We start from the raw sequence: 19,741 nt of genomic DNA, 5'->3' as shown, positions 1-19,741 counted from the left end.
TGGTATCCGTTGTAATTTCTCCTATTTCATTTCTAATTTTATTTATTTAGCCTTCTCTGTTTTTTTCTTTTCAGTCTGGCTAAGGGTTTGCCAATTTTGTTTATCTTCTCAAGGAACGAACTCTTTGTTTCATTGATCCTTTCTACTGGTTTTTTGTTTTCTATTTCATTTCTTTCTTTTTTTTTTTAAAGATTTTATTTTTTTTCCTTTTTCTCCCCAAAGCCCCCCGGTACATAGTTGTATATTCTTCGTTGTGGGTCCTTCTAGTTGTGGCATGTGGGATGCTGCCTCAGTGTGGTCTGATGAGCAGTGCCATGTCTGCGCCCAGGATTTGAACCAACAAAACACTGGGCCGCCTGCAGTGGAGCGCGCGAACTTAACCACTTGGCCACTGGGCCAGCCCCTATTTCATTTCTTTCTGCTCTAATTTTTATTGTTTCCCTCCTTCTGCTGACTTTCGGCTTGCTTTGTTCTTCTTTTTCTAGTTCTGTTAAGTATAATTTAAGATTATTTGAGAATTTTCTTGATTGTTGAGGTGGGCCTGTATTACTATGAATGTCCCTCATAGAACTGCTTTTGCTGCATTTCATTAGAATTGGTGTGATGTATTTTCATTTTCATTTGTCTCCAGAGTTTTTTTTCTTTTTTGCTTAGTGAGATTTGTCCTGAGCTAACATCTGTTGCCAATCTTCCTCTTTTTGCTTGAGGAAGATTTGCCCTGAACTAACATCTGTGCCAGTCTTCTTCTGTTTTCTCTGTGGGTTGCCACCACAGCCTGGCCACCAATGAGTGGCCCACTCATAGGTTCATGCCCATGAATTGAACCCAGGCTGCCAAGGTGTAGCACACCAATCTTAACCACCAGGCCACAGGGCTGGCCCTTATGTCCAGATATTTTTTTGATTTCTCCTTTGTTTTCTTGATTGACCCAATGGTTGTTCAATAACATGTTGGTTAGTCTCCACATATTTGTGACTTTCCCAGCTTTTTTCTTGTAGTTGATTTCTAGTTTCATAGCATTATGGTCAGAACAGATGCTTGATATGATTCCAATCTTCTTAAATTTATTGAGACCTTAGCTTCTTTCCGAAAATATGGCCTATCTTTGAGAATGTTCCATATGCACTTGAGAAGAATATGTATTCTGCTGCTTTTCAATGGAATGTTCTACATATATCTACTAAGTCCATCTGGTCTAGTTTTTCATTTAATTCCATTATTTCCTTGTTGACTTTCTGTCTAGCTGATCTATCCATTGATGTTGGTGGAGTGTTGAGGTCCCCTACTGTTATTGCATTGATGTTAATTTCTCCCTTTAGATCTGTTACTAGTTGCTTTATGTACTTTGATGCTCCTGTGTTAGGTGCATATATATTCATAAGTGTTATGTCTTCTTGGTGGAATGTCCCTTTTATCATTATATACTGCCCCCTTCGTCTCTCATTGCCTTTTTTATCTTGACGTTTGCTTCGTCTGATATAAGAATGGCAACACCTGCTTTCTTTTGTTTGCCATTTGCTTAGGGTATTGTCTTCCATCCCTTCACTCTGAGCCTGTGTTTGTCTTTAGAGCTGAGATGTGTTTCCTGGAGATGTCATATTGTTGGGTCTTGTTTTTTAATCCATCCAGCCACTCTGTGTCTTTTGATTGGAGAATTCAATCCATTTACATTTAGAGTGATTATTGATATATGAGGGCTTAATACTGCCATTTTATCTCTTGTTTTCCAGTTTTTCTGTATTTCCTCTGTTTCTCTTACCATGTATTTCTGACTGCTATTTCAGTTTGGTGATTTTCTATGATGGTTTTCTCAGTTTTCTCTTTATTTATCATCTGTATCTTTGTTCTGATTTTTTGTTTACCATGAGAGTTGTACAAAAGATCTCAGAGATGAGATAGTCCATTTTCTGGTAGCCTCTTATCTCCATAGGCTAAGCAGTTTCTATCCTTTTCTTCTTCCCTTTCTGAGGTATTGTCACAAATTATTCCATTTTGTGATGTGAGTCTGTGATTAAGATGAGGCATTTAGGGGCTGGCTTTGTGGCCAAGTGGATAAGTTCGCACACTCCACTGTGGTGGCCCAGGGTTCGGACATGGCACCACTCATCAGGCCACGTTGAGGCGGCGTCCCACATCCCACAACTAGAAGGACTGGCAACTAAGATATACAACTGTGTACTAGGGGGGTGGGGGGGGGGGTGGTTTGGGGAGATAAAGCAGGAAAAAAAAAAAAAGATTGGCAACAGTTGTTAGCTCAGGTGCCAATCCTTAAAAAAAAGAGGAAGATTGGCAACAGTTGTTAGCCCAGGTGCCAATCTTTAAAAAAAAATGAAGCATTTATAGTTATTTTTGATGCTTTCCTTCCCTTTAATGTTATAATTAAGTGTTTGCTAACCTGTTCTGAAAGACAGCTGCAGTTTTCTGATCTTTTGCTGTCTATTTATCTCCTTGCTCGAGGCTTTGTAAACGTTTTCCTCTGTTTCAGGTATGAGAACATTCTTGATCATTTCTTGCAGAAGGAGTCTTGTGGTGATGAACTCCCTCACCTTTTGTTTATCTGAGAAAGTTTTTATTTCTCCGTCATATCTGAAGGATAGTTTCACTGGATAGAGTATTCTTGCCTGAAAGTTATTGTCTTTCAGTATTTTTAATATATCATTCCACTCTCTCCTAGCCTATAAGGTTTCTGCCAAGAAGTCCACTGAAAGCCTGATAGGGGTTTCTTTGTAGATTATTCTCTTCTGCCTTGCTGCCCTTAATATTTTTTCTTTGTCATTGACTTTTGCCTGTTTTACTAATATATGCCTTGGGGGAGGTCTTTTTGCATTGATGTAATTAGGAGTTCTATTGGCTTCATTTTCTTGTAATTCCAGTTCCTTCTCCAGGTTTAGGAAGTTCCCAGCTATTATTTCTTTGAGCAAGCTCCCAGCTCCTGTCTCCCTTTCTTCTCCATCTTGAATATCTATAATCCTTATGTTGCATTTTCTAATTGAGCTGGATATTTCTCAGAAAATTTCTTTGTTTTTTCTTTGTCTATCTCTCCTCTTCCACTTGAAGCATTTCTATATTTCTGTCCTCTGAATTATTAATTCTGTTCTCCGTAATGTCAGCTCTGTTTTTAAGTTTTCTGGATAGTTTTTTGTCTATTCATTCTGCTTTTCCTCTCCAGCATTTCTGTTTGTTTTTTTCCTAGAGTTTCAGTCTCTTTTGTGAAGAATTCCTTCTGCTCATTAATTTTATTCCAGAGTTCATTGCCTTGTGTTTGTGAGTTTTCTTGTAACTCATTGAATTTCTTTATGATAACTATTTTGAATTCTTTGTCATTTAGATTGTAAATTTCTTTGACTTCAGGATTGGTTTCTGGAGACTTGCCATTTTCCTTCTGATGTGGAGTGTTAATGTATTTCTTCATGGTGTTTGATGAAGTGGACCTTTGCCGACACATAGTGGTAGTATCTTGTTGCAGATTCCACCTGCAACCACTGTGGCAGGGTGTAGGGGGTGGGGCAGGAGCTGTGTTTTCTGAACCCACCATATCCACTGGAAGTTGCACCCATCTGGTGGAAGTTGTACCCATCTGGTGGAAGTCATGCCAATAAGGCTCATCTGCTACCACTGCTTGATGGGTCCCTCACGCAGCTGCAGGTCCTCTGGTGGAGATCTGCTGTCCTGGCTGACCAGCCAAGTTGGTGCACCAGGCAGGAGAGGAGGGGAGGGGTGCTTTCTTTCACATGCATGAGCCAGCTCTGCACTCACTGGCAACCAGCCTTGAGTTCTGGTCTTGGTGGGGGTGTCCAAGTAGTAGCTGAGCTGCCTCGGCGTGAAGTGCTCCCATGGGCTGGGATGTAATTCTGAAAGCAAAAGTGTTCCCACAGAGGCCTACCTTTTCCCCCATCTCCTCTTAGAGTTGCACACCAGCCACTGTTTGAGATCCCATGCCCTAGAGCAGTGCCACTGGGGAGGGGGAGGAGATCCGCTCACCTCCTTCCACTGCTTCCTGGGGATCCAGTACCCCCAATTTCAATTATATGGCTGTGTGGATCTCTCAGACATCCAGTTGTGTTGTGTGGCTATCCTCTGTTGGCTAATGACTATCCTTTTGGTTGTATCTTAGAGGGGAGAGACTAAGGGAACAGCTCACATTGCAATGATGCTGACCTCACTCCTCTATTAAATTTTTTTTTTAATTCCAGATTTGGTGGTAGTACACCAATAGAAGCCTCAGGGGGAATACTAAATCACTTGAATTATTTGTGCTAGAAAGGATCTTCCTTCTATAGTGGAAGCATCCCAAAGGGAAAAAAACAACAGGAAAGTTCATCAAATATGTCTCATTTACAGACTCAGCTCCTGTACTTTAATTTTCCCACTGTCCTTTGGGATAATCATCTTCACCACATTTTGACTGGACCCAAAACAGGCTGCTTGTTCAGCCTCTGACTTCTACTCTAATTACTGGCTCCTGATCTTTTGCTTTTTTGATCTTTTATTCTATTAATAAAATCCAAGGGCCAGCCCTGTGGCTGAGAGGTTAAGTTTGTGTGTTCCGCTTCAGCGTCCCCAGGTTTTGCTGGTTCGGATCCTGGGCACGGACGTGGCACTGCTCATTAGGCCTTTTGAGGTGACACCCCACATAGCACAACCAGAAGGACCTCCAACTAGAATATACAACTATGTACTGGGGGGCTTTGGGGAGAAAAACAAGAAGAAAAAGAAGATTGGCAACAGATGTTAACTCAGGGTCCAGTCTTTAAAAAAAAATTTCATTCATTGATCACTTTATAGATATTCTAGTATTTAACCATCCTTTAATTTCTGAAATAAAACCTGTTTGGGCACAGTGTATTTTATAAATATGCTGTTGGAATCAGTTGTTATATATTTTATTTATGATTTTTCATTTATATTTTCTTGAGAGGCTGGTCTACAGTTCTGAACGATTCTTGGCAAGATTTTGGTCCCAGGTTATTTTAAAATTCCCTCTTTTCTGATGCTTTAGAATAATGTGAATATCATGGGTATTACCTGCACTCTGAATGTTTGACAGAGTTCTTGGTCTAACTTGGGGACTTTTTAAAAGGCAGGCATTTTTACATGATTTTTACCTCCTCCGCCCCACCTCTCACCCCTGGTGCTACCTGGTCTGTTTAGGTTTTCTCTCTCTTCCTGAGTCAGCTTTGGTAATTTGTGTTTCCTGTATAATCATCCATTTCGTCTAGATTTTTAATTTCATAGTACCAAAATTTTATGTAGTGTTCTCTTACAGCTTTCAAATATCTTTTTTGACTGTACTATAACCCTTTTATTATTCAAGTTGCCATCATTTCTCTTTCACTGCAATAACCTCCTGACTAGTCTCCCCATATCCACTCTAACTGCTCTCTCTCTCTGTGTATATCTACTCTACCTTTTATCATTCCCTGCTGCCTCTATAAGTGGGCCAAGGAGAGCCATAAGAGCTTAATGGGCAAGTCCCACACACCAGAGAAGGCTGTCTAAGTAGTGAAACAGATGTAGTCTCTTCCTAGCCAATCTGTTACTAATCCCAGCTGTGAGCTATGGGACAGATGGGTCCATTCTTGGGTATCCAGAGTTGTCTCTAGCTCTCCTCACCTATATGTATACAAACACCTGTCCTTCATTGCTGTCTGCTCTACTCAGCCTAGCTGCATCCATCCTATACACTCGGCCTCCCCACCCTGCCTCCATAGCTCACCTCCGTTATTGGGGAAGAAATGCAGAATGTCCTGTACATGTCATCCTGGATTCCAGCGTGGTAGAAAACAACTGCCGCATCTGGTGACCAAATCTACAGTGCTACAAGCAAGCCCTCGACCATGCGGCACCCTGCCACTAAACAGATCTCTAAAGAAACTCCAGTCTGGTTCTGCTTAGCCCCACCCTGAAGGGAGGTAGAAAAGTGGACAAAGACAGCATGCATTGAGCCTTCACCACTTTAAAACCTCCCCAAATCAGCCAAGCATATCCATCTTAGAATTTCAGATCCCAACCTAACCCACTTCACACAGGGACGGCTCTTTCTTTCCCTCTTAACCTCAGCATCACATATTTGCTGTTTATATCTCTGTCTGAGCCACCTTGATTCTGGTGCACAAATCAGCTCTTTCCTGCTCTTTAGCTAGAGCTGTGTTTCTTGTTTACTCCTGGAGTAGTTGAACTATTACCAAAAAAAAGAGAAAGATTTTGTCCTTATAGTGAAAATTGTTTTTTAAAAAACGCACAATAGAGGGTTTATATTCATAGAAAATATGTGCCTTCAGCAAACAAGCTTATGTATGAAGTCATCAGTTCTGTAAAAGGGAAAGAAGAAAAACAATTAATTCAAAGAGAGCTTTTTTCCCCTTCTTTTTGGTATGCAATGCCACATACTTGAACAATTCATTTTGACTCAATTCAATGGTATAGTGTGGTTAATAGACAAGCATGGCCTGGAGTAGGAGACTTTGGGTCTACTCCCATGATCGTTACACTAGCTATGTGACCTCAGGATAAGTTGCTTAAAACTGTAATCCAAGTTATTTGTCTTTAAATTTAAAATGTTAAACTACGTGACCTTTAAAGATCTTTTTAGCATAGCAGTTTTAGATCCCAAAGAATACGTAAGTGCTTATTCTATGTTGGGGCCCTGGGCACGGTGAAAGAAATATATTATTCTCAAGAAGCATATCATTTCGTGAAAACATGACTTATTTTAAGTAGTTAGGTATGACAACATTGTTTCTTTTTCACTATTTAAGGTGAATTTGGTTGAAGCCATTTTAGCCCCATTTATAACTAACTATTCTCCATCTATTCCGCTATCCCTCTCTCTAGCCCTCAGGAAAAGAAGCATGGTATAATCATGGTCCTTGAAACCAAATCCTCTTATTCAACACATCTACGTGGCTTATTATTTACTTCTTACTTCCTCTTTTTTCTTCCATAGTTATAACCTCCAACTGATATAGATAAAAATATTTCTTATGCTTTTCACTGCTAAGATTATGATGGACTAGAGAGAATGACTCTGCCACTACAATGTGACTAGAAACTGGATAAATTTCAAATATAATTTTAATACATTGCTGACATACAAGAAATGAAGGATATCTCCATGTGCCAGATATGGATAGTGAAAACATTAAAACTGGAATAATGAACGTTTAAACAAATTAAAAGACAAGGATTGCCTTTGGGGGAAAAGGTCAATCCCAGCACCGAGATTGGAAGATTAAGCCTTGGGTTTTCTGCAGCTTAGAGAGTGGGACTCTTCCATTAAGCCAGGATCTTTGAAGAGGACTAGAGTGGCCCCAGATCAGTAGTCTCCACTGGATCCATGAAGAAACAAATATAAGTCCCTGGTTGAGGCTTTCTGATTTGCAAAGGTTAAACACAATCAAATATAACATAAGAAATTAACAAACATACCATGGATGAAAGTCAGGAGAAAACAATAAGAGCACATTTAGATTCTTGAGAATTTAGATTTGAAATTATCATAGAGTATAAAGTAATTATGGATCAAGTCTTTTAAGAAATTAAAGATGAAGGGCCGGCCCAGTGGCACAGCGGTTAAGTGCACACGTTCCACTTTGGCAGCCCGGGGTTCGCTGGTTCGGATCCCGGGTGTGGACATGGCACCACTTGGCAAGCCATGCTGTGGTAGGCATCCCACATATAAAGTAGAGGAAGATGGGCACGGATGTGAGCTCAGGATCAGTCTTCCTCAGCAAAAAGAGGAGGATTGGCAGCAGATGTTAGTTCAGGGCTAATCTTCTTCAAAAAAAAGAACAAAGAAAAGAAATTAAAGATGAAATAAAAACTGAAAAGGGATCAAAATATAAGTCTAATAAAAAATATGAGGCATATTTGAAAAACCAATTAGAATATTTATAAGTAAAATACAGTTACTGAAATTAATAACTTGGTGGATGAATTAAACAGCAGAATATTTGCAGGTGAAGAGAGAATTAAATCTGAAGGAAATAGACTGTCATACATAGAGACAAGGCAGTGAATATGATAGAGAGGTTAAGCTACATGGAGGAGGTAAGGAGTAGGTATAACACATCTAATTGGAATTCCAGAAGGAGAAAATAGAAAAAAGGCAATATTTGAAGATATAAAGGCTGAGGATTTTGCAAAACTGGTGAAAGGACATGAATCCACAGATAGAGGACACAAGAGTCCAAGATAGAATGGATAAATCAATAGAAAGCCACACCCAGATCTGTTTTAGTAAAACCAAAGAATATCAAAGATGGTCTTAAAAGGTCTTAAAAGCAGGCAGAGAAAAAAGGTAGATAATTGATTATTACAAAGGAGGACAAATAGATACCAGGTTTTACAGTAGCAACAATGGAAGTGAGAACACAGTGGAATGATACCTTCAAAGTTCTGGAGAGAAAATAACTGTCGACCTAGATTTGTGGATTTAGCAAAACTGTTTTTCAAGGACAAGGGCAATAAAGAAATTTTCACACAAACATAGATTGAATTTACTACCAAGAAACCTTCCCTGAAGGAACTTTTAAAGAATGTACTCTGGAAAGAAGAAGAAATATGTGAAAATAAGTTCAGGATACCCACATGCAAAAGAATGAAGTTGGACACTTTACCTCCCACTATATACAAAAATTAACTCAAAATGGATCAATCCTAAATGTGAGAGCTAAAAGCATAACACCCTTGGAGGAAAATGGGTAGACCTTCGTGATCTTGGACTTGGCAGTAACTTCTTAGATATGAGCCCAAGAGCACAAGCAACAAAAGAAAAAATATATTGGACTTCATCAAAATTAAAAATTTTGTGCATCAAAGGACATTATCAAGAAAGTGAAAAGACAGCCTACAGAATAGGAGATATTATTTGCAAGTCATATAAATCTTTTGTCTAGTATCCAGAATTTATAAGAGCTTGTACAACTCAACAACAAAAAGATAACACAATTAAAAAGTGAGAAAAGGACTTGGATGGACATTTTTCCAAAGAAGATATACAAATGGCCAACAAGCACATGAAAAGATGTTCAACATCATTAATCATTAGAAAAATTCAAATCAAAACTGCAATGAGATACCACTTCATGCCCAGTAGTATGGCTATAATTTTTTTAATGGAAAATAAGTGTTGGGGAGGATGTGGAGAAATTGGAAATGTTGTACATTGTTGATGGGAATTTTAAATGATGTAGCCACTGTGGAAAAAAGCTTAGGGTTCTTCAAAAAGTTTGACATAGAATTACCATAGGAACCAGCAATTCTACTCGTGGGTATATGCACCCAAAAGTTGAAAACATATATACAAACAGATGCTTATATACAAATGTTCATAGCGACACTATTCACAGTAACCAAAAAGTAGAAACAACCCAAATGTCCATCAGTAGATGAATGGATAAATAGATCTGGTATATTCACACAATGAAATATTGTTCACCCACAAAAAAGGAATTAATTACTTATACTTACTACAGCATGGATGAACCTCAAATGTTATGCTAAGTGAAAGAAGCCAGACGTGAAGGTCACATATTGTATGATTCCATTTGGAATATCTAGAATAGGAAAATCCATAAAGACAGGTAGCAAATTACTGGTTTCCAGAGCCTGGGAGAAGAAGGAATGGGGAGAGACTGCTTAATTGACCTGGAGTTTCCTTTCGGGATAATGAAAATATTCTGAAACCCATGGTGGTGATCGTCGCACATTGTTGTGAATGTACTAAATGCCACTGAACTGTACACTTTAAGATGGTTAAAATTGTGAATTTTATATTATGTGAATTTTACCAAAGAAATTAATAAACATGTAAGTAAATCTGGACATTGTTTATTATGATAAATGATGACGATAATAATGTCTCATTGGTGTGGTTCTAAAAATGACAATTAAAATAGTAGACAACACAAACACATGAGTTGAGAAAGGAGTAATCAGAGTTAAAGTATTTTAAAGTCCCCATGAGAACCTTTGAGAGCCATTGGCTCTCAAGTCCTTTGGACTGTGATCTACAATAAGAAATTTTTTTACATTGCCACCCAGTGTACACACATATGTATGCGACTGAAACAAAAATTTCACAAAATAATCCTTGCCTGAACTTTGTGTGTTGTACACTATTTTCTAATCTAATTAATATTATTTTTTTAAGATGCTGACTGTATCCCACTGATTTGGTAACCAACGAATGGATTGTAACCCACCACTTGAAAAAACTGGTGTAAAGATGGTGTGGTGGCACCCAAGTAAAGATGTGGGCAAGAAGAGAAAGTAAAGAGAGGAAAGGGTCTTGGGCAGTTCAATATCTACTCTAATGCTGTGTCAGCAAGCATATGTAAATTGTGAATTAGCAGTATTTTCCCAAATCTTTTTGAAGATGTCACCCTGTTCCAGTATTATAATCTGGTATAATAAAAACAGTATTATAATCCAGTATAATACTATTCCAGTATTATAATCTTCATTGGCCAAAAGAATATTTCTGCTAGTGTACTGGAAACCTTTTGAACAATTCTGTATTTTTATAGTGTTCTGTGAATTGCCAAGATAAACTTCTCTTGAGTTACTCAATATGGATGCAGCTAATGGGAAGCGTTTCATATTCATGCACATTGTAGAATAGTCTGCCTCAATTTGAAGAAATCAGAAAATCTGAGTGGTGGTCTTACCCCTTGTTACCTTGAACAAATCACTTCATTTCTCCTGGTTTCACTTCTCTCATCTGTAAAATTAAACGGCACTTTAAGTTTTTCCTAAAAAAGAAATCTACGGTGCACTCTAGCAAATCAACACAGACCCCTGATTTCACACAAATACACACACATGCACACACAAATGCATTGCATTAAGATGAAGGAAATTTAATTGTAGACTCTTACGAAACACCCACAATATTGACATTAATCTGTTTTAAAATAGAAAATGATGAGGGATGCTGCTTTATTGAGCATATTTCTTATATATTTTCAGACATATAATTTTTAATTTATAACGTTGTTGATTGGGTGTGGTGTAGTTACTGCAATTTCAGGAACTTTACCAAGTTAAGAAAGGGATTATGCTTGTCTAAGCCTGTACCAGTAAACATGTCCATATTCCATGGTAGGTAAATGGCTCAAGTTTAAAGCCTTGTTCCAGTTGCTGCAAGGTGCCTCAAGGAACGCTATTTGGTGAGTTATGTTTACACATGAGATATGCACATCTGTTTTTCCCACCGCAATTGTTGGTTTATGTTAGCTAGTCATCGTAACCATCCACACTCTGGAATGAGATGTGACTACAAGATTTGGTATCTTTGGTCCGTCACTGTCTGGGAAGACTCCTGTGAGATGAAAGAGTGGAAAAGACATTGTCCACTCCAGCCATACTAAACTATTTTTAATTCCCTGAAAGCCTTTTGGTGATTTTCGCCTATTGTCTTTTTTAAAACTTTTTTTATGGAAAATTTCAAACACAGATAAACAGAATAGTATAATGAACCCCACTTACTCATCACTCAACTTCAGCTATTAATATTCTACCACACTTATTTCAGCTATGCCATCCATTCCCCAGCCCCTCCGTTTGATTATCATTATTTTTACAGTTGTTAAGGTAAAATTTACATACATTAATATGCACGTGTTAACAATTTTGACAACTCAATATGCTTGTGTACCTACACCCTTACCAGATTTCCATCTCATGAGGAAGATCTTCCTTCTTTCTCAGGTGACCCCTCAGTCCCCCAAAAGCAACCACTGACTTTTTTTACTCTAGATTAGTTTTGTCCATTCTAGAACTTCATATGAGTGGAAACATACAATGTTTATATACCTTTTTGTGTCCAGTGTCTTTTTTCAGCATTATGTTTGTGAGATTCAGACATGTTGTTGCATGTATCAGTACACTAATTCATCCTTTTTATTGCTGAGCTCTAATATACCGCAACTTGTTTACCCATGCTCTTGGGTCGTTTTCAGTTTTTGGCTATTATGAGTAAAGCTGCTTTGAACATTGTTGTACAAGTCCTTTTGTGAACATATCTTTTCACTTGGATAATTACCTAGGACTGCCATTGCTGGATCGTAAGTTAAGTATATGTTTAACTTCACAAGAAACTACACATTCTTTGCCACAGTGGTTATATCATTTTCCACTCCCTCCAGCAATATATATGAGTTCTAATGGTTCCACGTCCTCATCAATACTTGGTATTGTCAGTCTTAAATTTTGGCTATTCTAGTGGGTATTGTTGATGCAAGTATTCCATACCAACCTATCAATCAAAATTTGGGTGGGTTTACTATGAGCCAGAGTGAGGATTATAACCTGGGAAGGCCTTAGACGGCATTCTGGAGAAGCATGGGTTTCAGTACAGTCTTACATCTTTTTAGAACAAGGAACATACATTAAAGACACCCAGGATATATTTTCATCAAAATTCCAAAGAGATACTCAGTTGCAAATTAGCAAGTGAACATGACTGTAATACCAGGAAAGGGACTAATCCAAATGTTACCAATAGGGCATTACCAATAGTGCGTAGGAGGGGAAGTATGCATTCTTACCTTAAGGGAGTGCATTATTTAATGGTTAAGCAGATGTACAGTGTATGTTTGATAGGCCATAAGTCAGGCATTTTAGTTCAAGCCAAGTAAGCTTTGAACCCAAATGGTTACCCCATGTACCTCAGTATGTGAAAATCTCTTGTCAGTATGAAGTAGTATCTCAATTTAGGATAAATTTACATTTCCCTGATGACTAAAGATATTGAGCGTGTTTTCATGACCTTCATACTTCAGCCTCATATATTTTTCACGTGAGTTTCCCTTGCCCACCAGAACACTTAGTACCACCCTTATCTAGTTAACTGCTCGCGCCTTATCTTGTCCTCACTTTATTGAAAGGAATTCTTCCTCCAGTGAAGAGAGAAGGAAATCAGCCTAAAAGCTACCTGAGAACCAGTTTTCTAGAATCAATGGCAACCATTATCTTTTTGTGGCGCCCTGGAACCTTAGGCCAGAGGAAACTCCCCTTTCCTGCGTCCTCCTCCATGTCCCAGTTGAGGAAATACAGCCCAAGTCTTAGCTGCTCATTCAAGTTTGACATTAAGAGGTTTGAAAGCTTTGTAAGTCTGGGACTTAAGTTGAGACAGAGTGTACCATAAAATCTAAAGGAAAGCACCATGTGGGAATTTTATTGAAGAACAGTAAGCACCTCCACTTCAGTGTTTCCTTTTGAAGGGATAATCCTGTGGCTTTCAAGCCTGTGGAGAAATAGGATGATTACAATTTACAGCATGAGAAAGAAATACTGTTTCCTTGGGATACAGACACTAAGTTCCCATTGATTAGAAAGGCAGTGCATTCTCTTGCTGGGTGTGCTGTGTAAAGCCCCTCCTGGACCTGTTGCCAACGTCTTCTGAGAAGAGAGGCAGAAATTTTTCTTAGGCCTCCCTTAGCCTGGCCTTCAGTGACTGCCTGGGGGTTGAGGAGAAGCATGCAAGGATCCTGTGTGGGAAGAAAGTAGGACTGCTATCAGGAGGATTACAGTTTATGCTTTTCATATCTTGCCACCCTCAGTTGCTGGCCTTTGGTTTCCTCCCACTAAGAGGAAGCTTTCCAGTGTGTTTACAGTCAGTTAACACCTCCAAAGTAGGTACTTTTGGTGCCCCGCTCATATCCACTGGGCACTCAACATTCCTGTACATGCTGACAGCTTTCTATTGCCAATACCTGCATCGCTTAGCCTGAGAGCTTTCTCTATCAGAGCATGCTGGGTGCCAGGCAGGCTGAAAGTGCCAGGGAGTTAACATCCCTGGGAACAGCCCTCAAACTAATGACAGATGGGATTTAGAGGCTAAATTCTCCCATCTTCTCATCCTTTGGTGGGGCAACTCTCAGATATGCTCCACACCGCCTCCCAGAGTTGCACAGTAGACTTGAGCCCCAACTCCCCACAGCAGTAACATACTTATGATTGCATCTTCTGTGGGCTTCCTCCCCTCCGCTGGCTCCCTGTCCCCTCCCCTCCCAGTGCTTCCTGAGATTGCTTCCAAATAAACTCCTGGCCTCAATCCTAGTCTCAGGGTCTGTTCTGGAGAAACTCAATCTAGGTTAACTTAATATCAAGAAAACACTAATAAAATAATATTAGGAAGAACATATTGTTAATAAATCATCTGATACTCTAAATGCTTCACTCCACATCCAGCATTCCTAAAGACCTAGAATTCACTCCCTTTGAGTTTACCTGTTTTTATCCCCGAAATATTATTGTTAGGGAATTCTTCTCAGGTGAAGATCTAGTTTAGGAAATAACCCCCAAACTAAGGGACTTTGTCTCACGTATTTGAGTTTAGATGGATAATCAGCTACTTGATTTCTCAAAGCAAATTGATATAATGTATAATATTGCCTCCCAGCATATTAAGATACTTCTGCATAATAAAAGATATCCTCAATGTATTGATGTTTTGGTTTTACTCACCTCCGCCTGCTTTTGGAAACAAAAATGGAAAGCAAGAATAATTTTGCTGAAGAAAGAGAGAAGGCTGATGCTGGTATATGTGTGTGTGGACCCAGGAGTCCTAAGCATTCTTTGCCCTCCACACTCTCCTCCTTCAAAAACGTTAACACAGCAACAACTAAAATATTCTGGCGAGTTTGGGTTTATGACTGTGTCATAGGTTGATAAATTTGGTAAATAGCTCCACATAATATTTTTACAGGTCAGTCCTCAGAAGAGGATCACAAAATTGAAACGTCAGGATTCCGTGGCTCAAGATGCTAGAAATCTGGCACCAAGATAGGTTTGATTCCCCGTCCATTAAAATATTTCTTCTTAAATCTCACTTCCAAATCCAGAGATTCAGGTGTGAAGCTTAATTCCATAGCCTCCCTCCAAATAATTATCTTCCAGGTAATTTAATGTTAATTTCACTGTTTTTTAAAACAATATAATTGCTACTTGATAAAGATTGAACATTATTCTAGTTTCATATTTCATTTGAATCAAATATATTCTGTGGTTTATATATATATATATACATCTATATAAAACAACCTTCTAGTTTGTCTCACGATGGTTTTAGAGAAATCCTTGAGGTCAGCATAGTGCAATACAAAGATATCTACTAGTCCAGTCACTGATTCTCTAATTCTCCGTCTTTTTGCCAATCTGTCCTTGTAAACATAACACCTTTCTTGCCCTTCCTCCCTCCGTGTTTTCTTTCCTGAGGAAAGTGGGACAAGCGTTAATAAACATCTCTTCTGGTTGTTCTTTGATTCTCCCCAGATCTGTTCTCTGTTCTTCTCTGCTGTGTTCTTTGTCCTGGGGAAGCTGACCTCTATGGACTGTGTCACCCTCTGCTCAGTGGGAGGCACCAGCAGGAGATCAGAATGTGGGAGGAGAGAGATGCCAGGGTATTTGTTCCCTCCCACTCACTGTCTGTTTCTCTGTGGTTTTAGCAATGGCCTTAGCACCAAAACTACAGCTACCATTGGGCAGTCCATCTTGACTCTAGGTTTCAACCAGCCTCTCCTAATAGGTTTGTTTTCCCCTGCTGTTGATGCCTGGGGGTTGCAATAGCGCCCTGCTGTCCCTAGTCTCCGGGGACCTCAACATCCCTAACTGGTTCCTCTAGCCCTGCCCATATCACTATAAATAGTTCCTGCTCTCTATTTCTTGCTGAGCCCTTGGCTGATATAGCCTCTTACCTTCAAGGTTTCAGCAGTCACACGGTGACAGGTTTAGGAATCACTCTCAGATTCCTCTGAGCCTGGAATCAAATTAAGTACCTGTGCACATAAAGACATCACATTTCCCTCCGAACACTCCCATTACTCAGAGGGAAACATGATATCAGAAACCGAAAAAGGCAAAAAAAAGAGAGTAGAAGTGTTAGTGTGAAGCACACTATGCCATTTGATCTAGAGGCCCATGGGAAAATATTGTTTGCATCTTTTAGGGTCAAGAACAGTATTTTCTGGGGGCCAGCCCAGTGGCGTAGTAGTTAAGTTAGCGCTCTCTGGTTTGGCAGCCCGGGGTTCGCAGGTTTGGATCCTGGGCATGGACCTAGCACCTCTCATCAAGCTATGGTGTGGCAGCATCCCACATTAAATAGAGGAAGGTTGGCACAGATGTTAGCTTAGCGACAATCTTCCCCAAGCCAAAAGAGGAAAATTGGAAACAGATGTTAGCTCAGGGCCAATCTGCCTCACAAAAAAAGAAAAGAATGGTATTTTCTGGGAACTGAACCAAACTTGGGAAAATCTCACCATTTGTAGAACTATTGGTATGTACATCAGTTAGCTAGCTATTGCCACAAAAATTCTAACAAACCAGTCAAAAACTCACTACCTCCAGATAACAATCATTTAATCTCACATAACTGCAGGTCATCTGGGCGGCTCTGCTCCCTGTGTCTTCACCCTTTTTGGACCAGTGACTAGTCAAGACACGCTCCTCCCATGGCGATGAGAGAGGCGCAAGAGGGCACACCCATGCACTCACGCACATTTCAAGCCCCTGGTTGTGTCACATCTGCCAAAGCAAGTCACATGGCCAAGGCCAAAATCAAGGGGTGGGAAAAGGATATCCCCCTTAATGGAGGTGAAAGGATGAAGGAGTAAACATTTTTGACAATAACCTACCACAGCAGGTAAGCTACAGAAAAGTCAGTCAAGGGCAGGCTACACTTTGTTCAATTAAAGGGAGGAGAATTTTTGTTTCAGTTTTCCTCTCATTCAGCACAGGTGAACCAGAGTGACTTTAAAAAATATCAGGCTAAATTTCCTGGCATCCAGAAACAGTTTCTTAAAGCAGAGATCATATTGCCCTAGAAATGGAGGCATTTTGAGATTTCGGATGTTAAGCCAATCTTATGGTTAGGAAGATCCCATTATCTGTTCATGACTAAACTGAGATTGCCAGACTTTGAGATCTGAACTAGGCTTGAACATTTATTTTTCCCTGCAAGGTTCAGATCCCGAAAGCATCACTTTCATTCTGAATCCTGGGACGAGACTCAGCAGATACCAGGCAATATGCCTGTTAGTGATTCCACAGTCTGGGTATCCAAACAGTGGTCAAAGTGTCCAAAACCAGTATTTCCTTATCCGCACAGGCTTTCCTTAATTAGTAACTGATTTGTACTTTGAGGTTTATTCAATTTGGAAGAGGTTAAAGTTGAAGATTCCAATAGCTTTCACCAGTTTAGTATACACTGATTCTTTCTCAGTCCAAGGAGGGGAGAAAGGTGTTTCCCCTTGCATAGGATTAAAAAGGAGCAAAAAACCCTTAGTTATCTTTGGGAAGGAAAGAATTATTTACAATGGTGAACAGCAAAGAAAATAGCAGAAGATTAACCAGAAATCTTCATTATGCTCCTAGTGCAGTGTGTGAATCCAATGAGTGTCCTTAAATGATGAGTTGATTTCAAAAGAAATATTAGCTTCAGATTCTAGCTCTTGAGTGACTGTATAGAAATTCAGAGCAGAGAGACCAATAGGGTTGCAGTCATGACAAACCCAACAGATCAGAGGACCCACAGGTACTGGGACTGGAATTTAAGAATAAATTGGTTTGAATAGATGACGAAGAAGGAAAATGTCCTGGAAAACAAAGAATGTGAGTAAAGTTTTGGAGTTATAAATGAACATGGGTATAGGGAGTAGTGAGAAGAACACCTTGACCCAAATGGGAGAATGGTCACAAACTAGGTGAGATAGAGACTATAAGGCAGGATTATGAGAGTCTTAATAGGCATAGGAACTTAGAGGTTATGTGGTGGATGTTAGAAGCTGTTGGGACTTCTTAGTGGGGAAATTTAGTGCAAACATCTCCAGTTGTCACAACAGGCTGGTTTTCATTGTGACTCTTGGCCAGCTTTTGACTTGGAGATAGTAATGATCATCGTGGATGAAAGAGGAGATGATTCATGTGTATTTTGACTCCTTTACAAATGTGATTTTAGCCTGAATCATAGAAAGAGTCTGTAGCCTTTTCCCATGGCTTTTGTTGGCAACAACTGTATGTTCCCATGGGAACATGCATACTTACCTATCCAAACCTTCCTCTTATGTTTATGCCCTCAACTTCTGTTCACTTGGATGTTTTCATCTTTTCTACGGAGCACATTCACATACAAGCTTAAAGTACAGTCTATATTTTTTATTACAGCTGAGGATTCATCCTGAACATTTTCAAATACATAAAACTCCAGGTATAACTCCAAACCAAACATGATGAAAGGAGGCATTTGGATAGACCACAGAAAGATACACCATCACATTGCACACCAGCTGCTGTAAACACTTCAGCTTTCTGCAGCAACCAGAGGAAGGAATTATGACTCAGCGTGCTTCTTCAGTGGTTGGTTCTGGACAGCCTTTTTAAACTCTAATCCAAAATAGAAATAACGTACCTCCCATGTGTTCAAGAAGCTTGCACTCCTGGGGATGACAATGCCCTTTCCATCTGCAGGAAAGAAGTTCTCCTCTGATCGCGACGGCAAAGCAGCAAACATTTGCTGACCTCCATAATTCCGCACTGAACTCTTTCCTCTGACAGGACACCCTAATTTCTCTGTTACTTTATTCCTTTGCCAAATTCTAATGGTTTAAAATCAAAAAAAGATGAAGTTAAATAATAGCTGTTGTGTGTTTTTGAGAAAGTTTGAGTTTGGTTACTGTGGGTTTTCTAAGATATTGCTTTCCTTAGTTTATACAAAAAAGCATTTATTGATCTAGGTTTTAGACCAAGTGCTGATGACTCAGACATGAATAACAGTTCCTCTGGAGTGTTTCAAGTAAAACAAATATGTAAAAACTAAGCTATAATACAATTTAATACGTCTTTTGACAGAGGTGCACAAGCTGTGGGAACATGGGAGAAAACATAATTGATTCTGTGGTTCCAGGGAAGCCTTCAGAGAGCAGAAGGCATTTGGGCAAATCTCGAAGGATGGGCACGGGCTCCGTAAGTGGAGTGAGAGCACTTAAGGCAGAGAACAGGAAGAATAAAAGCACCAGTACATCAAAGTGCAGTGTTGGCTGTGATTTCCTTTCATTCCAGATGAGACAAGTCAGGAATCCGGGGACAGACATGCATCTGGGAGGCTGCCCTCCTCAACGCAGACTTAGCTCAGACCCACTGCAAGCAGAAATTTCAGGACTGCAGAATCAGGCTGATTAAATCATAGGGGTCAGACTTCCTTGAGAGCAAAATGTTTGCAAACACCTTCATGGAAATGGCACAATGGACTCAAGAGAACTGCAGGTTTTCCAGACTATCAGGAAACATGATTTCTGGAGGAGGAGCCACATTCTTCTAGAGGGAACCCAAGGGGAATGCCACAAGGTTTTAGGAACTACAAGTGGTCCCAGCTTCCTCCTCTAGTCCCCAGAATGCTTCATTGTCATTTTCCTGATGACGTACTCTTTACTTTACTGAAATATGAGCTCACTCCGTGCCCCGGTTTCCTAGGACTGCCGTAACAAGTTCCTACAAACTTGGTGGCTTAAAACAACAGAAATTGATTCTCTCACCGTCCAGGAGACCAGAAGTCTGAAATCAGGATGTCAGCAAGGGTGGTTCCTTCTGGCCACTCTGACGGAGAATCTGTTTCATGCCTCTCCTAGTTTCCAGTGGTTGCCAGCTATCCGTGCCACTTGTAGACATAGCACTCCCATCTCTGCCTCGATCTCCACGTTACCTTCTTCTCTGTGGCTCTGTGTGTCTCAAATCTCCCTTTCCC

The 19,741-nt window shown here is 39.8% G+C and overlaps 1 long non-coding RNA gene across 2 annotated transcripts in view; it reads left to right on the top strand.

Moving 5' to 3' along the window:
- Window positions 1-19,446, top strand: part of LOC124243432 (uncharacterized) — a 31,695-nt gene extending 12,249 nt beyond the window's left edge. Inside the window, exons 2-5 of one of the 2 annotated variants that reach the window (XR_006889666.1) lie at window positions 11,108-11,171; window positions 14,714-14,904; window positions 16,382-16,645; window positions 18,166-19,446. This is a non-coding gene — a long non-coding RNA (uncharacterized LOC124243432). The remainder of the gene's footprint in view (window positions 1-11,107; window positions 11,172-14,713; window positions 14,905-16,381; window positions 16,646-18,165) is intronic. The other variant, XR_006889667.1, reaches the window with a different exon arrangement.
- Window positions 19,447-19,741: the final 295 nt, after the last annotated feature.

Source organism: Equus quagga, chromosome 8, assembly GCF_021613505.1.
Source record: "Equus quagga isolate Etosha38 chromosome 8, UCLA_HA_Equagga_1.0, whole genome shotgun sequence".
In the NCBI taxonomy this organism is placed as follows: domain Eukaryota; kingdom Metazoa; phylum Chordata; class Mammalia; order Perissodactyla; family Equidae; genus Equus; species Equus quagga.
Note: the sequence above shows the minus strand (reverse complement) of the source record. Positions and strands in the feature narration are given on the sequence as shown.